At 41.0% G+C, this 5750-nt stretch overlaps 1 pseudogene; it reads left to right on the forward strand.

Annotated features, from left to right (window-relative positions):
• Positions 1 to 4664: 4664 nt before the first annotated feature.
• On the forward strand, positions 4665 to 5519 carry LOC129530185 (angiogenic factor with G patch and FHA domains 1-like; annotated as a pseudogene).
• The last annotated feature ends 231 nt before the right edge of the window (positions 5520 to 5750 follow it).

Raw genomic sequence — 5750 nt, forward strand, 5'->3', positions numbered from 1 at the left:
ATAAACTCTTCTGGAGATTGACTTGGACAAAGAATTTATGACTAAGATCTCAAAAGCAGATGTAACAATAACAAAAATAGACAAAAGGAACTCTATGAAACTAAAAATCTCCTGAAAATGCTTTTTAATTAACACAGTGAACAGAAAACCTATGAAACTAGATAAAAGTTTACAAGTTTTGCATGTGACAAAGATATAACATCCAGAATATACAAAGAACTCAAACAGCTCAATAAAAATAAAACAAGTAACCTCATTAAAAAGCAAGCAAAGAACATGAACATTTATAAAAAAAAGACAATGAGCAAGCAAATAACATGAACATTTAAATAAAAAAAGACAATGATGGTCAACAAGCACATAAAAGATGCTCAATGTTGTCAATGATCAGAGAAATGCCAATTAGAAACCACAGTGAGATACCAACTTACACAATGCAGAATGGCTATTACTGAAAAGCAGAAAAATGAACTATTGGCAAGGATAAGAGAAAAGAGAACACTTATACACTGCTTGTGGGAATGTAACTTTCTATAACCTCTATGGAAAACTGTATGGATATTTCCAAAAAGACTAAAAGTAGAACTTCCATTTTAATCAGCAGTCCCACTACTTTGTGTCTACCCAAAGGAAAATAATTTATTACACAAAGAAAATACCCACACTCACGTTTATTGCAGCACTATTCACAATAACCAATATATGAAATCAATTTAAATTTATCAATCAATAATCGAATAAAGCGTGCTATACGTTTATACCATGGAATGCTACTCAGCCATGAAGAAGAATAACGTCACGTCTTTTGCAACAACATGAATAAAACCAGAGGCCATTATTGTAAGTGAAAAACCTCAGAAACAGAAAATCAAATTCTGTATTTTCTCACTTGTAAGGGTGAACCCAATTATGCATACACTTGGATATAGAGACTGGAAAAATAGACACTGCAGACTCAGAAAGATGGGAGGTTGGCAGAGGGTTTAGGAATGAGAAAATAACTAATTGGGACAATAAACATCATTCAGTGATGTTGTCACACCAAAAGCCCATACTTCATCATTATGCAACATGCTTCTGTGAGGGAGCTGCATTTGTACTATCTAACGTATTAATATAGAGAAAAAAAGGCCTGGAGCAGTGGCTCAAGCTTATAATCCCAGCGCTTTGGGAGGCTGATGCGGGCGGTTCACTTGGTCAGGAGTTCAAGACCAGCCTGGCCAATATAGTGAAACCCCATCTCTACTAAAAATACAAAAATTAGCCTGGCATGGTGGAGCAGAGTAGTCCCAGCTACTCGGGAGGTTGAGGCAGGAGAATCACTTGAACTCAGGAAGTGGAGGTTGTGGTGATCCGAGATTGTGTCACTGCACTCCAGCCAGGGGAACAGAGGGAGACTCTGTCTCAAAAAAAAAAAGAGAGAAGAAAAAACTTTGGCTTTTATCAAGAGGACAAACTGAGTAGACCTCATAATTTTCATAAATAATAAGATTAGGCAAAAAAAGTTTTAATAAAAATAAATAAAAAATATTCTATTTTAAGAATGGTATAGAAAGGCAATTTGACTCATTAGATTGGTTGGTACTTAGCACATACAATATGTTAGGCAAGGTTCTAAGCCCCTTAGACATTTATGGACAGAATATGTAACAGTAAAATAAATAACACAAAGGTTCATCGGCAATGACAAATTGACATATTTTCAATCGTGTTAGATGATAGCAAAACCATTAACAAATTTACTGTTTTGTTTCATAATAAAAAACAAGTTTAAAAAGTTTGACTAATCAGGCATATGGATAAATGGGCAGCATTATGACCAGTAGACAGAGGATATACATTTTCAAAGATCAGACAAAATTATTTATTTATTTTTTGGGGGAGAGAACAGTTTTATTAACTGAGGATACAGTGGAGTCTTCTCCCTGGGAGGTGAGGTCTTCCACTGGTTACCCCCGCCAGGGCTCCAGGGGGTGCCATGCGATTCAGTGTTGGGCTCCGCTGGGGGCCGGGCCTTGGAGAAGGCAAACTGGGCAGGGAAGCAGCAGCTCTGGGGTCCTTACCTCCCGCTCCGCCCAGCTGCACCGGGTCTCCTGGTGTACCTCAGGCTCCTGCCGAGTCTGCGTCTCTGGAGGGCAGCGAACCATCCTGCCCAGAACCTTATTCTGAAAGCCCAGTTTGACGCAGGTCAGCCATTTCTGCTTCCTCCCCTCGGTCTGGACTTTGCACTTGGGTTTCTTCCAATCCTTTTTGCATCAACGTTTATCAAGGATATTGGTCTAAAATTCTTTCTTGGTTGTGTCTCTGCCAGGCTTTGGTATCAGGATGATGCTGGCCTCATAAAATGAGTTAGGGAGGATTCCCTCTGTTACTATTGATTGGAAAAGTTTCAGAAGGAATGGTAAAATTTGGCTGTGAATCCTTCTGGTCCTGGACTTTTTTTGGTTGGTAAGCTATTGATTATTGCCACAATTTTAGAGCCTGTTATTGGTCTATTCAGAGATTCAACTTCCTCCTGGTTTAGTCTTGGGAGGGTGTATGTGTCCAGGAATTTATCCATTTCTTCTAGATTTTCTAGTTTATTTGCATAGAGGTGTTTTTGGTATTCTCTGATGGTAGTTTGTATTTCTGTGGGATCCGTGGTGATATCACCTTTATCATTTTTTATTGCGTCAATTTGATTCTTCTCCCTTTTCTTCTTTATTTGTCTTGCTAGTGGTCTATCAATTTTGTTGATCTTTTCAAAAAAGCAGCTCCTGGATTCATTAATTTTTTGAGGGTTTTTTTGTGTGTCTATTTCCTTCGGTTCTGTTCTGATTTTAGTAATTTCTTGCCTTGTGCTAGCTTTTGAATGTGTTTGCTCTTGCTTCTCTACTTCATTTAATTGTGATGTTAGGGTATCAATTTTGGATCTTTCCTGCTTTCTTTTGTGGGCATTTAGTGCTATAAATTTCCCTCTACACACTGCTTTGAATGTGTACCAGAGATTCTGGTATGTTGTGTCTTTGTTCTCATTGGTTTCAAAGAATATCTTTATTTCTGCCTTCATTTTGTTTTGTACCTAGTAGTCATTCAGGAGCAGGTTGTTCAGTTTCCATGTAGTTGAGCAGTTTTGAGTGAGTTTCTTAATCCTGAGTTCTAATTGGATTACACTGTGGTCTGAGAGACAGTTTGTTATAATTTCTGTTCTTTTACATTTGCTGGAGTGCTTTACTTCCAACTGTGTGGTCAATACAAAAATTAATTCAAGATGGATTAAAGACTTACATGTTAGACCTAAAACCATAAAAACCCTTGAAGAAAACCTAGGCAATACCATTCAGGACATAGGCATGGGCAAGGACTTCATGTCTAAAACACAAAAAGCAATGGCAACAAAAGCCAAAATTAACAAATGAGATCCAGTTAAACTAAAGAGCTTCTGCACAGCAAAATAAACTACCATCAGAGTGAACAGGCAACCTACAAAATGGGAGAAAATTTTCACAACCTACTTATCTGACAAAGGGCTAATACCCAGAATCTACAATGAACTCAAACAAATTTACAAGAAAAAAACAAACAACCCCATCAAAAAGTGGGTGAAGGATATGAACAGACACTTCTCAAAAGAAGACATTTATGCAGCCAAAAAAAACACATGAAAAAATGCTCATCATCACTGACCATCAGGGAAATGAAAATCAAAACCACAATGAGATACCATCTCACACCAGTTAGAACGGCGATCATTAAAAAGTCGGGAAACAACAGGTGCTGGAGAGGATGTGGAGAAATAGGAACACTTTTACACTGTTGGTGGGACTGTAAACTAGTTCAACCATTGTGGAAGTCAGTGTGGCGATTCCTCAGGGATCTAGAACTAGAAATACCATTTGACCCTGCCATCCCATTACTGGGTATATACCCAAAGGATAATAAATCATGCTGCTATAAAGACACATGCACAAGTATGTTTATTGTGGCACTATTCACAATAGCAAAGACTTGGAACCAACCCAAATGTCCAACGACGATAGACTGGATTAAGAAAATGTGGCACATAAACACCGGGGTATACTATGCAGCCACAAAAAAAAGATGAGTTCATGTCCTTTGTAGGGACGTGGATGAAACTGGAAACCATCATTCTCAGCAAAGTTTCACAAGGAGAAAAAACCAAACACTGCATTTTCTCACTCATAGGAGGGAATTGAACACTGAGAACACATGGACATAGGAAGGGGGACATCACACTCCGGGGTCTGTTGTGGGGTGGGGAGAGGGGGAGGGATAGCATTAGGAGATACACCTAATGCTAAATGACGAGTTAATGGGTGCAGCACACCAACATGGCACATGTATACATATGTAACAAACCTGCACATTGTTCACATGTACCCTAAAACTTAAAGTATAATAATAATAAAATTAAAAAAAAATAATTCAGGAAAAAAAAAAACAACACTCTTGGCCACTGTTTCCAGCTCAACTTGAGAACAGCCAGAGCGCTTCTGGCCCCTGGACGTCGACGCTCCTCCCCCGGCCCCAGTGGCTGGCGAGGTACAATCTTTCCCAGGATTCCAGGCCGCGCAGTTTGGGCAGGGCCATCGCAGTCCCCTTGCTCGTTGCCTCAGCCCTGTTAGGCTTCGCGTTACCTGGTGTCCAGGCCGGGGAGGCTGCCTATGGCTGCCTGTGCGTCCCCGTGGCCTGTGGCTCCTCAATCCTCCACTTCGGCCCCGCGCAGCCCCCTTCGAGGCCGCAGCCGTCTTGCGCCCGAACTCGGGGCCCCGGGCCCGTCCCCGCCGCCAGCGCCTTCGCTTTGGCCGCCCTTTCCTCTCCCCGAACCCCAGCGGGCCCCCTGAGAAGGAGGGCGGAGAAGCTGGAACGCGACTGCGGAGCTGCCGGCGGCAGGTGCGGGAACTGGAGAAGCTGGCCTTGCACAGAAAGGCTGCTCAGAGCGACACGGACAACCGCCAGGAGCTCGGCACGCAGCTGGAAGAACTCAGTAACGTACTCCGCTGTGGGAGAAATGGAGATAATAAAAGTGTGATGTAGAAGTACTCACAGAGAACCATGGTCCTTGGTCAATCTCAGATTATTATTATCAGACCTACTCTAATGATGTTAGTCTCCCAAATAAAGTGAGTGACTGAACTGTCAGATCAGCAAGATGAGGATATTGAAACTCCTGCTTTGAATTCTAAAGACCAGTTACAAATAGAAAACGATGCTCACCCTGGTACTGACAGGACAGCAAATGTTAAATGTAGACAAGAGGGTCATTTGCCTCAAATTCACAGGAGCCAGCATCTGCATTAGCCGCACAAGATACGTCCTTAGAAGGTTCGTCATTAGCTGGAAGTTTGAGAGCTGCAGCAGAAGCGGCTTTATCACAGACTGGATTTAGTTATGATGAAAATACTGGACTGTATTTTGACCACAGCACTGGTTTCTATTAAGATTCTGAGAATCAAATCTCAGATTATTATCAGACCTACTCTAATGATGTTAGTCTTCCAAATAAAGTGAGTGACTGAACTGTCAGATCAGCAAGATCATCATATTAAAACTCCTTATCTTATCACATTCACCCTGGCAGTAATAGCTGTGTTGGATGTGAACCAGGGTAGGTTAGAGCTCACTTTTTCCTTGATAAGAAAGGTGAATCATTTGTTGGTCCAACATTAACTAAGAAGGAAACGAGTTGGAAAGAAGACAAGGATTTTTAAAATATACGAGTAAAACATGGTTTACAGAACACAGACTAT

This window comes from Gorilla gorilla, chromosome Y (assembly GCF_029281585.2).
Source record: "Gorilla gorilla gorilla isolate KB3781 chromosome Y, NHGRI_mGorGor1-v2.1_pri, whole genome shotgun sequence".
NCBI classification, from domain to species: domain Eukaryota; kingdom Metazoa; phylum Chordata; class Mammalia; order Primates; family Hominidae; genus Gorilla; species Gorilla gorilla.